Genomic DNA, 23972 nt, shown 5'->3' on the forward strand with positions numbered 1-23972 from the left:
CCTCGCACAAGACACTCTGCTTCTATCATTAAAGCTTCTGACATCTCCCTCATTCTTTTCCATCTATTCAAGTCCTAACCATCCTTGAAAACAGGATCCTCTCCCTATTTCTGTAAAGCTCGCCTAGACAATTCCAGCACATGGGGACCTTGCCTTCATTTTCTCACACATACTCCTCAGAGACTCACTGGGTAACTAAAATGTATGTGAATAGTCTTTCTTTTCCCTTCTGAGTGACAAAACCCTACCCTTGTCATCTACATGAGACTTAGTCTTTTCCTAATAAATACAAGTCAAATAAGAGATAAGGAAAGAGTAAGGAAGAATATTGCATGAGAAGAAACATATTTCCCTTGTTGGAACCAATAAAATAAAATGTTAAACTCTTAGAAGAGTTCTAAAGGGAGAATATATGAGAGTATATGTTCCATAGTGGACCAAGGTAAGTGAGACCCATTGGGCTTCCACTCCTGATTCTCAATCCCTTCCAGTTCTCATCTAATTAGATTCCCATCAAGGGCTCAAGGCAGAACATTTCTACTCCACACCCAAGTTCCACTACCCAGAACTGAGATAAGAATGATAAAGAGAAATCTCTGATCCCAACACCATGATTATAGCAGGAGAGACATGTATTCTGTTATAATGAAACTCCCACTGACATTTTCCACAGAAATCTTACTTCATAGGGTAAAGTAAATCTTACTTCATTGGAATATATAATGCTCATACTATATGTCTGATATGTAATTAGTTAAATGAGGTTTTGAGGGTAGGCTTGGAAACGGAGTCTTTACAAATAACATGGTTTTCATGGAAAATAGGATCCTGAGTTTCAAAGAACTAGTTTAAGAAACAAATTTCCTTTACACCATATCTAGCAAATGGTCATTCAGCCTCTGCATAAATACCATCAATAAGACTGCCTTTGTGTAGCTCTAATTTTATCAAAGTTTTTCATTTCTTTTGAGCTAAAAGTTGCCCCTTTACAATTTCCATAAACTGTTCCTAGTTGAGCCCTTTTGGGATGAAAAGAATAAGTCTAGTTACTTTTCTATGTGACATCTTTTTTAAAAATTTAAAGAAAGTTATCATATCCCACTGTCCATCCCATTCCCTTAACATGCCTTTTCTTCTTCAGTCTAACATCCCCAGTTACTTCAGCTAATCTTTATATTATATAATCTTAAAACCATTCAACATTCTGGTTGCCTACCTCTGCATGTCCTGCAGATTAAGAATGTCCTTCCTACAATGTGGCACAAAGAACTGAACACAATACTGCAGATGTGATCTGACCAGGGGAGAATACAGCAATTCTATGCATTTCCTACTCATAAACTATGTTTCTATTGATGCAACCTAAGATCTCATTAGATTTCTTATCAATCACATTGTTGGTGGAATTGTAAACTGACCTAACCATTCTGTAGAGCAATTGGGCACTATGCCCAAAGGGCTATAAAACTGTGCCTACTCTTTGATCCAGCAGTGTTACTACTGAACTTATATCCCCAAGAAATCTTAAAGGAGGTAAAGGGACCCACATGTGCAAAAATGTTTGTGGCAGCCCTGTTTGTAGTGGCCAGAAACTGGAAATTGAGTGGATGCCCATCAATTGGAGAATGGCTGAATAAACTGTGATATGTGAATATTATGGAATATTATTGTTCTATAAGAAACGACCAGCAGGATGATTTCAGAAAGGCCTGGAGAGTCTTACATGAACTGATGCTAAGTGAAATGAGCAAAACCAGGAGATCATTATACACAACAATAAGATTATACAACAACCAACTGTGATGGATGTGGCTGTCTTCAACAATGAGATGATTCAGGCCAGTTCCAATGATCTTGTGACGAAGAGAGCCATCTACACCCAGAGAGAGGACTGTGGGAACTGAGTGTGGACCACAACACAGCATTTTCACTCTTTTTGTTGTTGTTTACTTGCATTTTATTTTCTTTCTCATTTTTTTCTGGTTTGATTTGATTATATAAATATGTATTGCATATATTGGATTTAACATATGTTTCTACCATGTTTAACATATATTGGACTACTTGCCATCTAGGGGCGGGAGTGGGGGAAGGTAGGAAAAATTGGAACACAAGGTTTGCAAGGGTTAATGTTGAAAAATTATTCATGTGTATGTTTTAAAAACAAAAAGCTTTAATAAAAAACAAAAACAAACAAAAAAATTTTAAAAGATTAAAAAAAAGACTTTCTTATCAGTTTTATCATACTCAGTGTTGAACATATAGTCCATTAAGTCCCCCAGATCTTTTTACCTAATATATTGCTATTTAGTCACATCAGCCTATCTGTAAGTTGATTATTTTATCCCAAGTGTCAGATTTTATATTTATCCCATTGGATTTTATATTATTAGATTGGTCTCAATGTTCTAGCTTATGGATCTTTATCAGAGAGGGCTTGTCCTAATGTGATGAGGTAATTAAGAGTGAGTTAGCTTAAATAATGATCAACTTCCAAATAGAAAATAGTCTAGAAAAAAAACATGGTGAAGGCATATTGTAGCAGGGAGAACATAACAAGTCAAATACTCGTGAGACCACACAGAAAGTATAGAAATGGTGATGCACAATCTCCCTCCATTCACCCATCAAATGACCTTGTCAGGGACCTGATCTAGTGACAACAAAGAAGGAGAAATACTGGACACACAGAGGTCCTTGATTTAAAATACGTGGATTAAAAATTTAAAAATCTTCTTTCTCCTGGAGAAACAATTTCTAGTCAAATCTCACAGCAACAAGAACAAAAATCAATCTTTTCAGTTTTCTGGTGCCATTCTCCTGAGTGGTAGAATCCATGCATCTCTAACTTACTCTATCCTGGCAAGCCAAAGACATTTTTTGTGGGCATTTTGGCATTTAAGAGCTGCCCAGCAGCTGATTAAATCCAGGCATGGCCTACAATAGGCTCTGACCAGAGAACAAACAAACTTCCCCAGCCATGCTCCCTCTGTAGTTACTCCCCAGATGCCACACAGCCTGGAGGGGCTGCGTCACAGGGCACAGGGCTCACCCAAAATCGAGTTACAGCCAGGACTGCTCGCTATAGCCAGGAGCATTTCTGAGAAGTGTTGGCTCACTGAATTCACCCCCTAACTAATCTTCACCTGTCACTGACCTTTAAAAAAAGGGAAAGAAGAGAAAATCTTCTGGAACTGATCCAAAAAGAGTAAAAGCTTCAGCTACAGAGGCAGAGTGATCAATCCTTCAGAGGAGTGCCCATGAAGGGCAGCATGACCCTGTAGTCTCAGCACAGTCTGCAGCAGGAGGACTATTGGATTCTAGCATCATCTCAGCTTCACACCAGATAGGATGGGATTCGGGTTCACAGTCACCCTAAAGGTCTGAAATTGCCCATCACTTTGGAGCTTCAGAGCCTCCTTTCATCTGGTAGAGTAGGTGGAAGGCTGAGAGCCCCACAAGTCTCTGCAATCTAGTTGTTAATATTCCAAGAACAAGACTTGAAGGAACCATTTGTTTGTCTTTCTATTCCCTTCAGGTGTGCAATTTTTGGGGGGGGTAACCTTGGAGCAATGTCATATTCCTTGTTTCTCTATTCCCTTTAGTTTTGGAATGGGGAGAGGATACTGAAAAGGACAGGGGGAGTTTGGACCAAAAAATGACTCCCATCCATGATATCCCTAAAAAGTGGAATCCTTCCCTTGCTTGATGCTCTCCAATGATATAAAAAAAAAAAAGCAACCCACTATTTCCAGGCACCTCATTTCATTTTTGGACAACAGTAAACAACAGGGAATAATTTATAATTATGTTTGCTGATGCACCCTGAGCCACTTTTAAGTTTCTAGTCAATCTCCTCTAGTTCTCCATCCCTGCTTTTTTACCTCTTCAGAAAGATTTTGGAAGCAAATACTGAAAGACTCAGGTTTCCTAGAGGTAATTAGACAAAATTTCAGACCTTTGAAAGATGGATTAGCCCCTCCAGTTCTAAACTGATTAATTTCTTTCTTTTTTGCAAGGCAATTGGTATTGAGTAACTTACCCAGGATCACACAGTTAGTAAGTGTCTAAAGCTGGATTTTTACTCAGACCTAGATCTCCATGACTTAGCTGCTCCTCTCTAAATTAATTTTTAATTTCATGTAACTATCTGGCATTTGAGGACACTTGGACCCAGAAGGCAGGAAACTTTTATCATCTAAGATTTAGAATCTGAGGTAGAAAGGCCTAGAGGCAATAGAGTACAATGGAAAGAGCACTGGCTTTGAAATCAGAAGACTTGGATACAGATCCTGACTGTGTCACTTACTATCTCTGTGCCCTTCTCAGTTTCTTCAATTTTAAAATGAAAGAGTTAGATTAGGTAATTTTAGCCCTAGATCCATGATCCTGTAGTCTTATCTCATTTCTGCCGAAAATCAGTTGCATGATCTAGAATATACTATGATACTCTTCTGGACTTCAATATCCTCATCTACAAAATTAAGGACTTGAAATTTGGAAGCATATTCCAAAAGTTACTAGACCATTTATTTATATTCTTTGACCACAACTGAGTCTCTAGTGCAAACAAATCAAAGAAAAAGGAAAAAGACCTATATGTAAAAAAAATATTAATAGCCATTCTTTTTTGTGGAATACAAAAATTAGAAATGGAGGGGATATTCTACTAACAAATGACTAAACAAATTATGATAAATTAATGGAATGGAATTTTTTGTATGTAAATATGATGAAATGGACAGTTTCAGAGGAAACTGGCAAGACTTCTATGAACTGACACAGAAAACAGGAGGAAAAGTAGGAGAACAATTTTGTAAGACAGCAACTTTGTAGAAAAACAACTTCAAAAGACTTTGGAACTCTGATCCATGCAATGATAAAACATGAATCCAAAATTCTGAAGGTGAGACATTCCACTCACCTCCTGAAAGAGAGGAGTTGAATTTATGGAGAGAACACATTTTCAGGCCTGACCAATGTGGGAATTTGTTTTGCTAAACTATAGATGTTTATGAGCAGTGTTGCTTTTAGGTTTGTTTTTTTTTTGCTTGTTGGTTTGTTGGTTTTTTTGTTGTTTGGTTTTTTGTTTTGTTTTGTTTTGTTTTTTGAGGAGAGGGTTCACTAGGGATTACTGGGAGGGACAAATTATAAATGTATATAATTTTAAAAAGACATTTTTATTTAAAATTCTGAGTTTCAAATTCTATTCTTTTCTCTGTCCCTCTCTCTTATCCCCTTCCCTCTCCCTGATATGGTAAACAATTAGATTTAGATTATACATATATAATTATGTAAAACTGTGTGTAATTCTTTTAATGCAGGGGTTGGAGTAGATGATATCTAAAGTTCCTTCCAGTTCTAACATTCTATGATTCCATGATTTCAACTGCAAGCTTGATTCAGAAAGACCACAAAAAAGTTACCTTGTAGCTGTTAGAACAAAGGACACCAGATAACTCTCAAAACATGTATTTAACAATATTGCCAGAAACTAAAAGAAAGTATGACAGGAAGTAAATCAGACAGGGAACCTCTGAGCAATGTCATACTCCCTGTCTTTCTATTCCCTTTAGGTGTACAATTTTTTTTTTTGGGGGGGTAACCTTAGACCAATGTCATATTCCTTGTCTCTCTATTCACTTTAAGTTTGGAATGGGGAGAGGGCACAGAAAAGGACAGGGAGAATTTGGACCCAAAAAATGACTCCCATCCATGACATCCTTAAAAAATGAACATCTTTCCCCACTTGATGATCTCCAATGATTAAAAAAAATCCACTATTTCCAGGCAACTCATTCCATTGTTGGATAGCTGTAAACACTAGGGAATTTTCCCTTTTTTATAATTTAAATTAAAGCTTTTTATTTTCAAAATATATACATGGATAATTTTTGACATTCACCCTACAAAACCCTGTGTTCTAATTTTTTCCCTCCCTTCCCTCACCCCCTCTCCTAGTTATCAAGTTATCTAATATATGTTGAACATGTACAGGAATTTTCCCTTTTTATTAAGCTGAAACCGGCTTGCTTGTACTACCACTCAGTGGACCTCAATCTTTTTTCCAGGATCAAATAAAGCAAATCTAATCCTTTTACATACATATAATCGCCATTCAAATACTTAAATACTTCTCCAGGTTAGATTCTCAACTCTTCCAGCATATTTTCAGGTGGCCTGCATTCAAGTCTCTCATCATCCACCCATCATGCATGTCCTAAGTGCCAGTAGTTTATTTAATACTATGTCTACAAGCATGTAACCAAGAGCAATAATGCATTTATTTTGCTATCTAATTGTGTTTGTTTTTAAACTGCTTTAGTTTTCAGTACTGGTGGAATCCAGAAGTTGAGAATGTAGAGAATCCTATTTCCAACAGGAAAAGCCTTCAGAGGCCCTCTATTCTATGGGACAGTGGGGTAGCTAAAAGGAAGCATCTCTATAAAATAGACAAGTGGTCATTCAAACTCCAGTGATATTCCATCTCCTACTAAGGTATCTCATTCCACTTTGGGGAAGCTCTAATTGCTTTTTGCTTATAGTTTTATCCCCAGTGCCTGACACATAGTAAATACTAAATAAATGCCTGCTGCTTTTCTACCACATGACAGTCATTAAAATATTTGAAGACATTGGCTGTGTCCCTGCTAAATATCTCTAGTTTCTTTCTTATTGGGTAGTAGAATGATTGATTTAACTAACCCTTACCCAGTTTGACTTCAAGCTCCCTTATTATCCTATTTATTCTCCAAAGAACACATTTCAATTTCTTAATGTCTCTTCTGAAGCATATATTTATCTAGAATTTTATTTTCTCTAATGCTGTCAAGTTCTGCCTTGCATAATTTTAATTAAATGGACATTTATTAATCACTTATCTTGTGCCAGGCACTGAGCTAGATTTTAAGGCTACAAACACAATCAACCTCTGTCTTTAAAGGGTTTACATTGCCCTGGGGAGAATTAGTATAGTACAGTATAGTTAGTGTAATGCCTCATTTCTCAACATTGCTGAAATTCAGGTGATCATTTTAAAGAAGAAAGTTTGAGATGGTAGTGAACTAAATTAAGTTTCAATCTCTTTTTCAGGGAAGGAGAGGGGAAATAAAAGATGTAACATCATTCTGGGCATTGGGTTTTCTAGATATTTTTTTCCTTATTTTCCCAGAGTCATTCCTTACCACATAGCTGGACTTCATATACAATTCAGGTAACATGTTTGTGACAATTATTATAATCTCTATTTAAAACAAAAGATAATTGGGGCAGCTAGGTGAAGCAGTGAATAGAGCACCAGTCCTGAAGTCAGGAGGACCTGAATTCAAATCTGGTTTCAGACACTTAACACTTCCTGGGCAAGTCACTTGATCCCAGTTGCCTCCACAAATAAATAAACAAATAAATGAATGAATATATAAATAAATAAATAGGCAGATGAATGAATGAGTGAATGAATAATTAAATAAGTGAATCAATGAATAAATAAATAGATGAATCAGCAAATAAATAAATAAAACAAAGGATAAAATATTGGGCTCTGGAAAAGCCCAAGATTAATCAGTCAGTAAACATTTACCAAGCACCTAAAAAGACAGTCTCTGTTGTTGAAGTATTCAATCTAATGAAGTAGACAAAATGCAAACAACTAGTATCCAGTAGATGGCAGGATTTTAGCTGGGACTTAAGGAAGCCAGGAAAGAAATGAAAGGGTACTGAGGAGACAGAGCATTCCAGGCAGGGAGACAGCCAGAGAAAATACCTGCAGTCAGAGATGGAGTGTTTTATTAAAGGTTCTGTGGTTGAACTTGCATTTTAGGAAAATCACTTTGAACGGAGGATGATTGAATGGAGCTGGAGGAGGATGGATTTGATTGGGAAGAGAGAGCAGGTAGAATCCTGCACAGGCTATTACAGTAATCTGGATATGAGATGATGAGTTCCTGTACCAGAAAGATAACATGGTCACAGGAGAAAAGGAGGCTTAAATGAGAATTGGTACAAAGTTGAAATTGAATGGTTTTGGCAACAAATTTAATAGTGATCTAGAAAGAGTCAGGCTTGCATTGCAAAACAACCCCACTGTACTTCGTTAGTAATTAACAAAGATTGGTGCCTTGGAAAGTGTTGGGTTTGGAGTCAGGCAGGATTCTCATGCTGAACCAGTCACTGACTGAACAAAACTTGTGTCCTTTTCGTGTTTCAGTTTCCTCAAAGTAAAAGAAGAGCAATAGACCAGACCAGTTCTAAACCTGTGGCTCCATCTGCACAGAGCTGTAGCATAGCTTTCAATTATATAGAAGTTTACGGTTACAAATCATGCTCCCACATCCATTATCCAATTTGATCCTCTGCAGATCTGGGAATTAGTCGGATGATGCAAGTATTGTCAGGGACAGCTTGATTGTCTTTTTATGACCAGCCCCTATACACATAGGAAATGCTTGATAAGCTCTTGTTGAATGACATTATCCTAATTTTATGAATAAAGCAACTGAAGCATGGAGAAGGGACTTGCCGAGAATTAAAGAGATAATAAGTGAGTGAGATTATCAGGGGCAGGACCCAGGTTTCCTGATTTTCCAGCTTTGGCTTTTTACTCTGGACTGTCCAGGAAATCAAACCAGCTCCAGCACTTTGAAGGTAGCTTTTGTTGTTAAGTAAATACAGGATCATTTACCATTTTTTATAAAAAGAGAGAGATACCTCTTAAGGCCCCTCCTAAAGCCTCTCAAGAGCACTTCCTTTTCCATGATTCTATTTTTCTATAAATCTAAAACTTTGATGATGGAAAGAACATTTTTTCAGTGGGGCTTCATTGAAATTATATAACAGAAGAAAAAAGTTTCTTTCAGAAAAGCAATCTTTGAGGCACTGGGCAAGTCATCTCATAGCTGGACCTCAGTTTCTTCATCCATAAAATAATGGGGTTGGACTAAAGTATTGTAAGTTTTTGTTTTGGCCATAGACCCTTTTGGTAATATGGTAAATGATGTGGACCTCTTTTTTAGAATAATGCTTTTAAATGCATAAAATAAAATATGTGGTATTACAAAAAAAAGCAATTATACTAAAGAAAGAATATTCCCATTCAAGATCACAGGATTCTACCCCCTAGAATCTATCTATGGGACCCTATGGGATAAACCTTTAGGTTAATAACTCTTGAACCAGTTGGCCTCCAAAGTCTCTTCTAATTAAGATATTCTATAAGTCTATAAATGCATGTATAATATATTTATGTAATTCATTAAATGTATGCTCTTTTTTTTAACAGTGAATGGTTCTGTACTTATTTAAACAATGAATGTATGTAATATTAGTTAGTAAAGACACAAAGTAGAATGGGAAAAGCATTGGATTTGGTGTCAGAGTATATGAGTTTGATGGAAGTTAGATGGTGCCATAATACGTGGAGTACCAGGCCTGAGTCTAGAAGACTCATCTTCATGAGTTTAAATCCAGTTTCAGACACTTCACTGTGTGTCTCTGTATGGCAAATCACCTAATTTTCTTTGCCTCAGTTTACTCATCTGCAGAATGAGTTGAAGAAGGAGATAACAAACCATCCAGCATCTTTGCCAAGAAATCTCCAATGGGGTCATCAAAAGTTGGACATGACTGAACAACAACAAAATGAGTTTGAATCCCAGTTCTGCTATTTGATAACTGAATGATCTTGGACAAATCACTTTTCCTCTCTTGTTCTCATTTTCCTCTTCTGTAAAACAACATAAACTCATAATCCCACATTAACTAAATGTCTGCTTGCTGCCCCACAGCTTTGGCTGAAAAAAAATTTGTAGAGAAGGCTTCAACCAAAAGAGACTCCCTAAAAAAGGGAACCAGGTATTACTGTAGCAAATCACATCCCTTTTTGGAAGACTGTTGGAGAATCTAGATTCCAATTTATACCAGGCAGCAATCTCCCCAATCTGTCACTTGGGGCATTGCTCCCACTGATGTTTATTTCAGTAATACTACTTATTGTAAACATCAGATGGTTGGCATTGGGCACTGGAAAACAACTCTCAGCACAAGCAACACTCAGCTACTTTTAATACTGCAAGGAGTGACACATTAGAGACACATTTCCAGCCTGGTCTCCCCCTAACATATAGAGAAGGTAGAAATTTGGAAAGGCATGTCACATTTGGGGTATTGTCTCTAATTCTTATTCCCTGTGATTGCTAAAGACTATCCCATCACACACACACACAAAAAGTAAACGGAGCTTGAAAATTTGGCCCTATAACTGCAACAAATTTGTGATGCAAAAAGCCATCCACATCCAAAGAGAGAACTATAGAGATTAAATATGGATGAAAACATAATACTTTTGTTGCTGTTTGCTTGGTTCTTTTTCTTTCTTGTGTTTTTTTTTCCTTTTGATCTGATTTTTCTTGTGTAGCATGACAAATATGGAAATTGCACATGTTTAATTCTGTTGGATTGTTTGCTGTTTATGGAAAGGGAAGGGGAGAATGAGGAAGAAAAATTTGGACCACAAGATTTTGCAGATAAATGTTGAAAACTATCTTTTCTCCGCCTGCATTTTTGATTTCCTCCACAGGCTAATAGTACACTATTTCAAACTCCAATTCTTTTTGTACAGCAAAATAACTGTTAGGACATGCATGCTTATATTGTATTTAATTTATACTTTAACATACTTAACATGTATTGGTCAACCTGCCATCAGGGGGAAGAGATGGGGGGAAGGAGGGGAAAAATTGGAACAAAAGGTTTGGCAATTGTCAATGCTTACCCATGCATATAACTTGTAAATAAAAAGCTATAATTTAAAAAAAGAAAAAGAAAACTATCTTTTCATGTATTTGGAAAAATTAAGAAAATATTTTTTAAAATTTTCTACAGGAAAAAAAATTAGAGAATTTGGCCCCAGATATTCAAATGGTCAAGAATCTTCACGTGCTTCTTAATTTTATAAAATGACAAGGGAAAAAATTCCTTTGTGTGGCACTTTTGACAGTCACATTAAAAAAAAAAAAAAAGGGCCTCTGGGAGAGGAACCACAATATAATTCATAGAGCATTTCCAGATTTGGAATCTGAAAGACTTGGATTTGATTCCTGTCTCAGGAATTTACTTGCTTTATGACACAGTCTCTCTGAGGCTTAACTTTCTCATCTATAAAATGGAGTTATAATAACACCAACATAACAGATTTTTTTGAGGAACAAATGATAGATTCAGATAAAGTTCTAATGCTAGAAAACTACATATTTGTGATACAAATTTCCAGTTTAAAAAAATTATGACTTATCCTCCACAGTTTAGCAGGGAATGATCCTGCTAGTTTAGGTCATTTTCCCTCTGCTTTCCTGGATATCTCAGAGGTATAGAATGTTGGAGCTGGAAGGGACCATTAAAGTCATCTGATCCAAACCCCAAACCATTCAGTTCACAGATCAGGAAAGGGGCATCTAGAGAAAAGAAATTATTTACTTGAGCTCTAGGATTAATATATTAATGTGAGAGCAATGCCCAAGCCTAAAACCTGAGTTTTTCTTTACACAAAACCTTTGTCCTTTTCAGCCTTTTAATTGTGTTATTGAACATCTTCTAAAGGATGAAGAAAAGATTTAAAAGTCAAATTGATTCATTCTGCTTTTCCCTTCTGATTCTGAGAGAAAAGGTCAGAAATATGTCCCTTTTTTAAATACCATAGTTTTCTCCAAATGGGTACATGACTTAGACATCAAGGGTGACATAATAAACAAATTAGATGAATAAGGAAAATACCCTGGATACATGGATAAAGAAAGAATTCTTATCTTTAATAGCCAAACAAAAAATAGATAAGGTCACAGAAGGATAAAATGGATAATATTACTTACATACAAATAAAGGGATTTGGGATAACTAGCTGGCATAATAGAGAAAGTTCCTGGTCTGGAGACAGAAAAACCTTAGTCCAATTAGTCAATAAACCTTGTTTGCCTCAGTTTCCTCATCTGTAAAATGTGCTGAAGAAAAAAATAGCAAACCACTCTAGTATCATTGCCAAGAAAATTTCAAATGGGTTCACAAAAAATTGAACATGACTGAAAAATGGCTAAAAAACAACAATAAAAAGGTTTTTTTCCACAAATAAACCAATGCAACTAAAATGAGACAGAGGTAAATGAGAGAGAGAAAAAAACCTTTACAGCAAGTGTCTCTGATGAAACTTTTATTTTTAAGATATAAAGAGAATTGATTTGAATATATGAGAATAAGAACCATCCTAAACAAATAAATGATTAGGCAGTTCTCAAAAGAAAAAAAACACAAAGTAGAATAACAATATTAAAAATGTGCTACATCACTAATAATTAGAGAAATGCCAATTAAAACAACTCTGAGGTACCACCACATATCCATCAGATTGATTAAAATAACAAAAAAGGAAATAACAAATGCTGGTGGGACTGTGGGAAAACAGGTTCATTAATGTACTGTTTGTTGATCTGTGAAGTACTCTAGTGTTCTGGAAAGTGGTTTGGAATTATGCCTAAAAGCCACTGAACTTTTATCCAATTACTACTAGATTTATGCCATCAAAGAAATCAGTTAAAGAGGGAAAGAATCCATTGTATAAAAACATTTATAGCAGCTCTTTTTGACATAGTGGTGGGTAGAGTGCCAATCCTGAACTCAGGAAGACCTCAAGCATTTATATTCTGTGTGACCCTGGCCAAGTCACTTAATCCTGCTTGCCTAAGTTTTCTCACCTGCAAAATGAGCAGGAGAAGGAAATGCCAAACCATTTCAGTAACTTTGCCAAGAAAATCCCAAATGGAGTCACAAAGTATTATAAATTGATGAGATGCTCATCAATTGTATAATGCTGAACAAGTTGTGATATGGGATATTATTTTGCAGTAAGAAATTATGAGTTGTTCCTAATTTCCCTTAATTGTGTCTTCTCTGTGTTGACTTAGCTTTACTTTTCTTTGTATCCCTAGCATTTAGCAAAATGACTGGCACATAGTAGTCACATTGAAATGTTAGCTAACAGAATGAATTGAGCAGAACCAGAACAATTTACACAATAATAACAATTTTGAAAGATTTAGAAACTCCAATCATTCCAATGACCAACTGTGATTCCAATGGACTAAAGATGAAACAAGTTACTCAGTTTTTGACAGAGAAACAATAGAAAACTCTTGAGAATTTTTTTTTTGACATGGTCAATACAGGAATTTCTTTCATATGACTATACATGTTTGTGACAAGGATTTGTTTCTCTTAAATTCTTAATTGTGGTTAATGGAGTGGGAAGGAAAGAAGGCAGACCTTCATCTGAAAAAAATACATATATATATAATCTAAAATAAAATAAAAGACTGTTTCTCCAAGGGCAAGAGAGTAAGCTGGCAAACAGGTTGGCTATATAAATAGGGTAAATTATGAGCTAGGCCAAAAATATACATAATGTTTCACATATTTGCAATAAAAAAGTAAATAACTTCTGGTTCTTTACAGATAATATTTTTGTTTAAGTTGCCTTCACTTCCAAAAAGCAAATTTTTCCCTTCCTTGGTGCAACTTCTACATACAATCCTACTGGCATCTACCCCCATCTCCACCCCCAAAAAAACACACAGTCAAGAAAGAGGGTTTGCTTAATATCCTAGCTCAGCTGATGCTTCCACTTTAGCATCATTTTCATGTATACACTTGTCAGCTATTGTTATTATGATAATGCTTTATGAGCATAAAGCACCTTTGCATGCATTATCTCACTTAATCCTCCCAAGGGAAATTGGAAGATAGCACAAATTCAGTTTTCTAGATAGTACAAAGATTATCAAGCTCATTATATAGACTGAAACTGAGTTGCAACAGATCACACTCGTGGTAAGTGAATCAAGGAACCAGGACCCAAATTCAGGTGTCCTGGGGACAAGTCAACCACTCTTACCAATCCACACATGCTACTTAGTGAGTAGTCAGTGCCGATCTGTGTATAAAAAATGAGATGCCAGATGCTTAAAGAAGACAAATGATTTACCTGGTGCTGTCTTGGCAAGCTAGGAAAGATAACTAATGCAGTGTGGAGGGAAAGATCATTTGTGAGGAGGCATTTTTCTTTGCTAACCTAATTCTGCCACGTTGATGAAGTCTGTGCAGGATGCTCACAGTGGAGAAGAGGTGGCAAGCTGAGCTACTGATCGTGCTGTAGGGGTGAGGGAAAAGTCGAGATGGGCTAGGGTCCTCCCAGTTTGGCGAAGGGACAGGTGAAGTTCAGCAGATCAGACAGATCGTTCTAGAGCTAGAATAATCAACCTTAATCAGACATAATGTGTGTGTGTGTGGGGGGGGGGGAATGGGCAGCTAAATTTGGCAATACACAGTGTCTCCTAGAGGGTCTCCTCTAAGTGTCCCTGAAGAGTGTTCAAATACTTAGGATATTGCATTTTATAAAAAGGAATTTGCTGTATTAAATGCAAACAAGAGAGAAAAGGAATTCTACCAAGGGTGAGCAGATGCCGATCATGAATAGAGGTTTGGAGAAAGGATGTGATGGATTTTGCAGAATCAAAAGAGAGATGTCACAAAGATCAAATGCAATTAATGTCCACAACAGAAAAATTATGGCCTTGATAGGAAATTTAAGCTCATAAAATTTGTTGACTCCAGCTGCCTGGTGTGAAAAGTGATATTGGTAAAATTAAAATATAATTTCCTAAAGGCAAGCATGAGTTCATTAAATAACAGTGATAAACTAAATGAAAGATTTTTTCTTAACCACATAACTTGGTAGTGAACTAAATAAATTTGTGTGTTAGTATTGCCTCCCTTAATGAAGATGACAATCCTCCATGCATTCAGACAACCAGTCTTAGAAATAGACTGATAGGGGCAGCTAGTTGGTATAGTGGATAGAGCACCAACTCTGAAGTCAAGAAGACCTGAGTTCAAATCTGACCTCAGACACTTAACACTTCCTAGCTATGTGACCCTGGGCAAGTCACTTAACCCCAGTTGCCTCAGGGGAAAAAAAAAGAATGAAACAGTAATCAGTGAAGTAACCAGATATAAAATGAACACACAAAAATCATTGGTCTTTCTGTATATTATCAACAAAGATGTTGAAATTTCATTCAAATTAATTATAGAATATATAAAATATATAATAGTACAGCTACAACATATACATGAGAGATATAAATATTATTATGAAACATTCTTTGTAGAAATATAAATCTAAGTAACAGAAAAAATAATAATTGTTCATAGTTGGACCATATCAGTATAATAAAAATGACAATACCACCTAAATTAATTTACAGATTCAGTGCCATAACAATCACACTATCATTTGGTAGTTATTTTATAGAAATAGCACAATGATAGCAAGACTTATTTGGAGGACAAAAAGTCAAAAATCTCGAAAGAAATTACACAAAAAAAAATGAAAAGACAGGTCTAGAAGAATTAAACTTCAAATCATACTATGAAGCAATAATTATCAAAAAACATTTGGTTTAAAAATAGAAAAGTTAATCTAGAAGAGAAGAGTTAATATAGAAAATCAAGCATAGTAGCATAGTATTCAATAAAATAAATTATTCCAACTAACAGGGTAAAAGCTCACTATTCAACAAAACTTCTTTAAAAACTAGATAACTGCCTGGTAGAAATGAATTTTAGACAAACACCTCTTGCTATAAAGCATAACAAACTTCTAATGAATCCTAGATCTAAATCTAAAAGGCCATATAAAAAAAATAGAATAACATAATGGATGGGGTAAAATTCTTAATCAAACAAGGAACAAAGAGAAACATATTAGATAAAAGGGACAATTATGATTATATAAAATTGAAGTTTTGCACAAAAATCAATGTAGCTAGAATTATAAGAAAAACAATTGTTTTTTTTTTAAATAAGTATCAATGACTCTTTTAAAAAAATAGAGGATATTGGAATGAAATTTGAAAGAAAATACAAATAGTATAGTGTTAGAACATTAAATTTTAATTACACAAGAAACAAAACCAATCTATTCATCTTGGAAAAACTGCATATGACTGAAGTTGCTAGTTTCATATACATTTTTTGGTTTATCTTTGCATATTTAAATATTCATGTTTGTTGATGTTTACCGAGTTTATTAAAAATGCTTAAAGAAAGGAAAAGAAATAGCAGTGTAAAAATAAGGATGGTTCATAAATCTGTTCATTGTTCCTTCCTGTTATGGACATTAGACAGAATAAGTCACTTACCCTCTCTAGATTGGTCTAAATGGTCTTATCTGTTATAGGTCTAACAGTATAATTCTATGATTCAGTATTATATTCATTGATGTCTAAATCACTTGAATCAGTAGGCATGCAAACAGTAATTCTATGCCCAATTGCTAAGTGACACTCTCATGTCTATGGGTTGTAGTCACAGGAAAGGACCTTGAAGTCTTAGGGATGAATCATGATGCCTGAAATTCTCCTTTGCAATCACAATATCTTGCTCTTCTAATTCATCTACTGACTCACTCTTCTTGAATTTGTTCCTTGCCCTCAACTCCATCTCCAGCCACTTAATATCTTCTTCCAATTAATAACATCTATTCTGACTTCATTTTCTCATTTTAGTCTTAGCTCTATAGTTAGCTATTCAACAAGACACTTGAATCTTTTGCCCCTTTATTCTTTTTTTTCCTCTTCCTATACTACCAATACCACATTTCTTAGCAAATGGACCTAATTTCTATTTTATTGTGACAATTTACTTCAACTGTAATACGCCACACCTTAAAATTACTTAATTTTATCACCCATCCTTCAAACCCATACCTGACTAAGAAACTCTTCTACAACATTATTAAAAGGCTTAATTCTCAAACAGTTCAGGGGTGAAGAGGGAGGGCATTCAGGGTACGGGAGTATATGGAGATGTTTTGAATGAGGACCATCAAGGAGGTTAGTTTGGAAGAAATGTTTTGGAATCAAATCATTTTTCAACTTTCTGCTAACAATTGCTTTCTCTTTCTCAATCCAAAGATCATTGTCCTTAAAAGGGAGGAGGGAGGGAGGGGGAAGGGGTCAAGAAGGGGGAGAAAGAAAAAAGATAAATTGATTACTTCTGCCCTTTTTACATCATTCTTTATCATTAGCCATCAATTTTGAATAATAATCTTCCTCTTGCTCCCAATATGGCTGGCTTAAAGCAACTGTTTTGTTGTAAAAACTGAGGTTTAGCTTATTCTAGACTCCACTATTCCTGACACTGTTCATATAGGATTACACTCATTCTTCATGACATGTCTTTTCTTTTATATCTGTATAAATCTTGTTTAAATCTGAGCTGACTAATGAGCTCCTGCAGAGCCCCAGTAGTCTATTTAAACAACTCCTCCTTTTCCTCTTAATCAAAATACTTTCTATTTTTGCATACAGAATTTCATTATTGAGAACTTTTAATTCCTCTTGGCCTTACTTCCATTTTATTACCATTTTAAGACATCAGATTCAACTTACACTTTCTTTGAGCCATGTTCTACAAAAACCTAGGTGGGATACCAAACTATATCTAGTTTTCCCTTTCCCTCTTTATCATGAACTCTTAGTTAAATTGTTACTTGTCCTCTAGGTTCAGGTTCCTGAATTTCCTTACATAGTATATCTTAAATTCTATTACCTTTCCCATTTTCATCTATTCTGTTCCTTTTCAATAATATATAACCTTCCAACTCCAAATTCCAGTCAGGAATCCCATCCCTCCAAATCACAGTCATATCTATGTCACAGATATGATAATTTTGTTTATTCATTTCATGAGGAGCCCTATTTTACCCTATTTTTTAGCCCTATTTTGTGAGTCATGAGTTTGATTGCTATTTCTCTTTTGGTATACTGTTTTCATTCAATTATTTATCAATTCTTTTGCTAATCTGTATTCTATCTGCTACTCACTTTGGGATCTGGCTTGACAGATATAAGTACAGTTTCCTCCTTTTGTCTCCATTTTTAGTTTAAAGCCCTTCAAAATCACGACTTTGTTCTAGGATTTAAAAGGACCCTAAAGCCATTTAGATCAACCCTCATATTCCAGATGAGGAAACTAAGTGAGGTTCAGGGAGGTTAAATTATTTGCCTAGTATCACATAGATAATAATAATCAGAGACAGTTCCTTAAACCCCAGAGACGTTGGTCTTTATGCTGAACTGTACTTCTTGATTAGCTCTGCAAGACTCAGAAATCAAATCTTTCCCAATTACATTCCTTCCTTCCTTGTTCAAGAGAACATCATTCCAGTCTCTTCTGAGATTCTTCTCTCTCTCTCTCTCTCTCTCTCTCTCTCTCTCTCTCTCTCTTATTCACTCTCTCTCTCTCTCTCTTATTCACTCTCTCTCCCTCTTCTTACTTCTTTCCCTCTCTCTCCTCCCTTTCTTCTTCTCTTCACCCCTTTCCATCTTCAATTTCCCTTTATCCAATGGATCAGTATCAGGTATCTGCAAAAATACTCAGGTTTCCCTAGTTTTAAAGCAAAACTTTCCCTCAAGATATCATCCAGTATTCTTCTCACTTTCTCTGATAAGAGAGTAAATAATCTGTACTCTGTGTCTCCACTTCCTTGCCATCAGGAACTCTCTGCTATATAATATCTGAATCCATCACTTTCCTAACACTTCTCTCACCAAAGTCACCCATGACCTCTTTAATTGCCATATCTAATGGCCCATTTCATTCCTTTTCCATGACATTGCTCTATCTCCCTGCTTTCTAGCTATTTGTTCCATTATTCCTTCTTGGTTTCTTCAAGTGCTTTTAAAGATACATCACCCTCCCAGGTTCCAAATTAGTATCTGTAAAAGTTCTCTCTTTGAATTTCTCCTCATTTCTCTCTATATTCTCTGTCCTGGAAACCTCATCAGCTCTCATATTTGCCATAATTATTTATGGAGATGGCTTCCAACTCTATACATCCAATGCTAACATCAATGATCAGTTCTTTGCACCAAATTTTAGAGAGCACATTATAAGCTAAAGGGTGTCTAGAGTATGGCACCTAGAATGGTAAAAGTTTTCAAATTTATGTTCCCCCCCCCAGTGGATTATAAGTTTCTTTAAGAAAGCAATTGGGTTTTTTTTCACTTCATATCTAGGTATTTAATAAATCTTTGTTTAATATCAAAAGCCATCTTGAGCTGAACGAAGGGATGTTTAGCTTCTAATACGTAGGGGACTCTAAGCACTGTCTTCAAGCATTTTAGTAACTGTTACATCAAAAAGGAATTAGACTTTTTTATATTTTGTCACAGAGAGGGGAGGGGGAAACAGAGACAGAGAGAGAGAAGAGAGAGAAAAAGAGAGAGATAAGGAGGGAGGAAAGCAACATGTGTGTGTCAAACTGAACTTGCCAAATATTATTATAAAACCACAGAATTGCAGTTTCAGAGCTAGGAAGGTTCTAGAGAATTTCTAGGCTCCTCCATAACATACCCAACAAGTATCATGATGACATGAAACTTATTATCTCCCCAACCAGTCAATCCTATTTCTAAATATCTAGCTCTCATTGTTAGGAAATTTTTCTTAGTCTTGCTCTCTGGGACCAAACAGAAGTCTATTCCTTCCACATGACAGTCCTTCCCATACTACAAAACTAAAACCATGTATCCCCATCCCACAAGTTTTCTCTTCTCTAGGCTAACAAAATAATTTTATTTTGTTCAAATAAGTATTGTAAGATGTGGTCTCCACTGATCACTCTGCTCTGAACTTGTTCTTGTTTGTTAATGTTAAAGTTGGAAAAAGGGAGAAAATTGAGAGCTAGAGGTTTAGGAAATATATTTTAGAGGAGCTAAAATTTAATGTGGGCTCCCAAGTGTATAGGTAAGTTAAAAGAGCCTACCCATGGAGGGAACTACACAAACTTGGAGCCAGAAATGAGCATAACATGCTTACAGAAAATGGGGGAAACAAAGCAGAAGACTCATTTGGGAAATAGTAGGAGCTATAGTTGGTAGGAGATAGAGCCCTGCCAAATTTCAGAGAACCTTGAATGCCAAACTAAGATGTTTGGCACATCCTATGGATTATGAGGAATTAGCAAAAGTTTTGCAGCAGAACTAACACTAAATATTGAATAAATAACACATTTCATGAGATGAGAAAAGTTTAGTCAGGATTCAACATTTTTTAAATCAAAGAAAAAAATTCATTGATGGTTTTATTTTGAATTTGACATCCTCATGAGTTTGAAAAGTTACATGATTTAGCAGATGGAGAAAACTGAAGTCAGACAAGTTGGACCACTGTTTACCAACTCAAGTTCTCCTGCGTACCAGCAAAATATCTAAATTTTCGATATCAAGTTATTCTAACTTCTTGAAGGCTCCAGTCTTTAATTCACATTGAAGGAAAGACATAACCCTTGTGATGTCATTGGTCTTCTTCAGGAATGAAGGATGTATAACAACACAACAACCATCTTTGGCTAGAGGTGTTGGAATTGGAGAAAAATATTGATGTTAGATATGGGATTCAAAGGAGCAAGGAACAGAGAATAGGGATAAAGAGCCATAATTTTTTTTAACATAAAGGATTTAAGAAATAAGAAACTTTGATAGTAAAAATTTAAGAGACTGACAAAAATTTACCACGAATAGGCATGAAACCATGGAGTAGTACTTCATGTAAGTAAAATTCCTTTTAATTCCAAAACCATGAACTTTTAACAGGTTTAGTTCTCACCTCTGACCTTCATTTTTGAAGAGGACCAATTGCTATCACAGGTGATATCTTGACTTGTACATGAACTGGATTTAAATAAGGTAGAGTTGCACAAAGTCATCAGCCTCACTCTGTCTTCCATAGTCATCAAAATCCAGTGACAAGACAAATGTCAAGATGACTGGTGATGGCTCAGGATGCACTGGATGACCTTGGTGTCTTCCAATGTCTTAAGTTCTAAGCACTCCACAATGCCTTCTTCAGGGCCCTTCATAGCTGTTGGAACAAGTTGTTCTCATGTACCCAATCCACAGGGGGAAAATCTTCACAAGCTTAGGTGGACACCCCTTAATTCACTGACAGATCTGAAACCTGGTTTAACCCATCTGCAAAGACAGTTTGCCAGGGTACGGGTCCTGAGAATTCTACAGCTTTTTGGAGCCACAGATGAGAGTTGGATGGACCAGGTAGACACCAAAGATGAATGATAAGCCCTCTGCAAGCCCTCACACCAGAAGTGCCAATTCTAAAATTCCTCTCTCCTCAAGGTGCCCGGGGTACTCCTCCTTCCCCAGCTAAGGTTATAGTTTCATAATTTGCTAAAAGAAATCGAGATCAAGGGCTCCTCCTTTACTCTCTTCTTCATCCCATATCCCTCAAACATCTACCTCCACTATCTTTGCATTCTCAAATGAAGAAGTGACCTTTTTCCTTGCCAAGGCTTCTGCCTGTGTCCTTGATCCCACATCCTTTGGACTTCTCCAGGATGTTACCCCCACCCTCATCATCCCCCTCTCTCTTTTTTAATCTTTCCCAATTTACTGGTCCATTTCTTACTGTCCATAAATACTCCCATCCTTCTTCTATCTTTAAAAAAAGCTTCACTTAATCCCAACATTTCTACATAATTCCTCCCTTTTGTGGGTACCTTCATTGAGTAAGCAACTTTTAATGCTTCACATCCACTCTTCTAACTTCTTTCTAAACCTCCCTGACATCTAACTCAGTCAACCGAAACCATCTTCTCCAAAGTTAGAAATGCTTTCTTAATTGCTCAGTTTAATTACCTTTTCTCAATAGGGATCCTCCTTGATCTCTCTACAGCCCTTCTGGATATTCTTTCTTCTTTAGATTTTGGTAACAGTCCTCTCTCCTAATTCTTCTCCTACCTGTTTGACCATGCCTACTCAATCACCTTTGCTGGTTCTTTATCCAAGCTATTCCCTCTAACCATAGAGTCCTCCCTGTCTCTATCCTGGACCCCTTTTATTGTTTACTCTATACTATTTCACTTGGTGATCTCATCTACTCTTATGGATTCAATTATCACTTCTATTCAGAATATTCTCAAATCTATTTATCCAGATCTCCCCTCTTTGTTGAACTTCAGTCATGCATCTCTAAATTCCTCTTGACCATCTTAATGCCCCACAGGCATCACAAACCCAATAAGTCTAAAAACAACCTCATTATCTTTCCCCTTTCCCCTACCCTCTCTCTTCCCAATTTTTCTCTTATTCTCAAGGGAACCATTATTTTACCAATCATTCAGGCTCATAATCTTGGTTTTATTCTCAACTTCTTACTCACATTCATCTCAGATACTCAATCTGTTGCCAAATTTTACTGGTTCTACTTGCACAATATTTCTCTTAAATGTCTCCTCTCCATTAAGTCACAAATATAGTTCACCTTATCATCTCATGTTTAGATTATTGCAATAGCTTCCTAACTAATTTTTCCGCCTCAAATCTCTCCCATTCTAGTCTATCCTTGACCCAGCTGTCTGTGATTTCTAAAGCAAAGTCTGATCATATTGCCTTCTACTTAGTAAACTCCCCTGTTTAGTTACCCCTTCCCACCAGTAACTTCCTATTGCCTGTAAGACTAAATATAAAGTTCTCTGTCATTCAAAATTTATTATAATCTGATCTGCCTTTCTACCCTTATTACACCTTTCTGCTCTCCATGCACTCTATAATTCAGTTAAACTTGCTGGCTTGGAGTTCCTCAAACAAGACAGCCCATGATCTCCCCCCACCTCTGTCTGCCTTTCTCAAGGCTCAGCTCAAATCCTTTTTCTGTAAGAAGCCTTTCCTGAGGCTCCCAGTTGCCAATTTCTACCTTTTTCAAACTATCTTTTTCAACTGCCTATTTATTTTCATGTTGTCTCTTTCCTCTATTAGGATGTGAGCTTCTTAAAGGCAAAGACTATGTTTTTATCCTTCTTTGTATATCCTAGTGTTTTGCACACTGCCTGGCACATTCTGGGCACCTACAAATATTTACTGATGAACAATGAAATGAGGGTCTAAAATATATAGAGAATTGATTCAAATTTATAAGAATTCAAAACACTCTCCAATTGATAAATGGTCAAAGGATATGAACAATTTTCAGATGAAATTAAAACTATTTCTAGGCTAGAAAAGATGCTCTAAATCACTATTAATCAGAGAAATGCAAATTAAGACAATTCAGAGTTACCTCTTAGATTGGCTAAAATGACAGGAAAAGATAATGCTGAATGTTGGGGGAGATGTGGGAAAACTGGGACACTGATACATTGTTGGTAGAGTTGTGAACTGATCCAACCATTCTGGAGAGCAATTTGGAACTATGCCCAAAAAGTTATCAAACTGTGCATACCTTTTGATCCAGCAGTGTTTCTACTGGGCTTATATTCCAAAGTGATCTTAAAGGAGGGAAAGGGACCCACATGTGCAAAAATTTTTGTGGGCGGCTCATTTTGTAGTGGCTAGAAAATGAAAACTGAGTAGATGCCTATCAATTGGAGAATGGCTGAATAAATTGTGGTATATGAATATTATGAAATATTATTGTTCTGTAAGAAATGACCAGCAGAATGATTTCAGAGAGGCCTGGAGAGACTTACATGAACTGATGCTAAGTAAAAAGAGCAGAACCAGGAGATCATTATCCATGGCAACAGCAAGACTATATGATAATCAATTCTGATGAACTAAGCTCTTTTCGATAATGAGAACATTGAGGCCAGTTACAATGGTCTTGTGATAAAAAGCTATGGGCACCCAGAGAGAGGACTGTGGGGACTGAGTGTGGATCACAACACAGCATTTTCACTTTTTTGGTTGTTGTTTGCTTGCATTTTATTTTCTTTCTCAATTTTTTTCCTTTTTGATTTGATTTTTCTTGTGCAGCAAGATAATTAGGAAAATATGTGTGTGTGTGTGTGTGTGTGTGTATATATTGGATTTAACATATTTTTGCCATGTCTAACATATATTGAATTACTTATC

The sequence above is a fragment of the Sarcophilus harrisii genome, chromosome 1, assembly GCF_902635505.1.
Source record: "Sarcophilus harrisii chromosome 1, mSarHar1.11, whole genome shotgun sequence".
In the NCBI taxonomy this organism is placed as follows: Eukaryota; Metazoa; Chordata; class Mammalia; order Dasyuromorphia; family Dasyuridae; genus Sarcophilus; species Sarcophilus harrisii.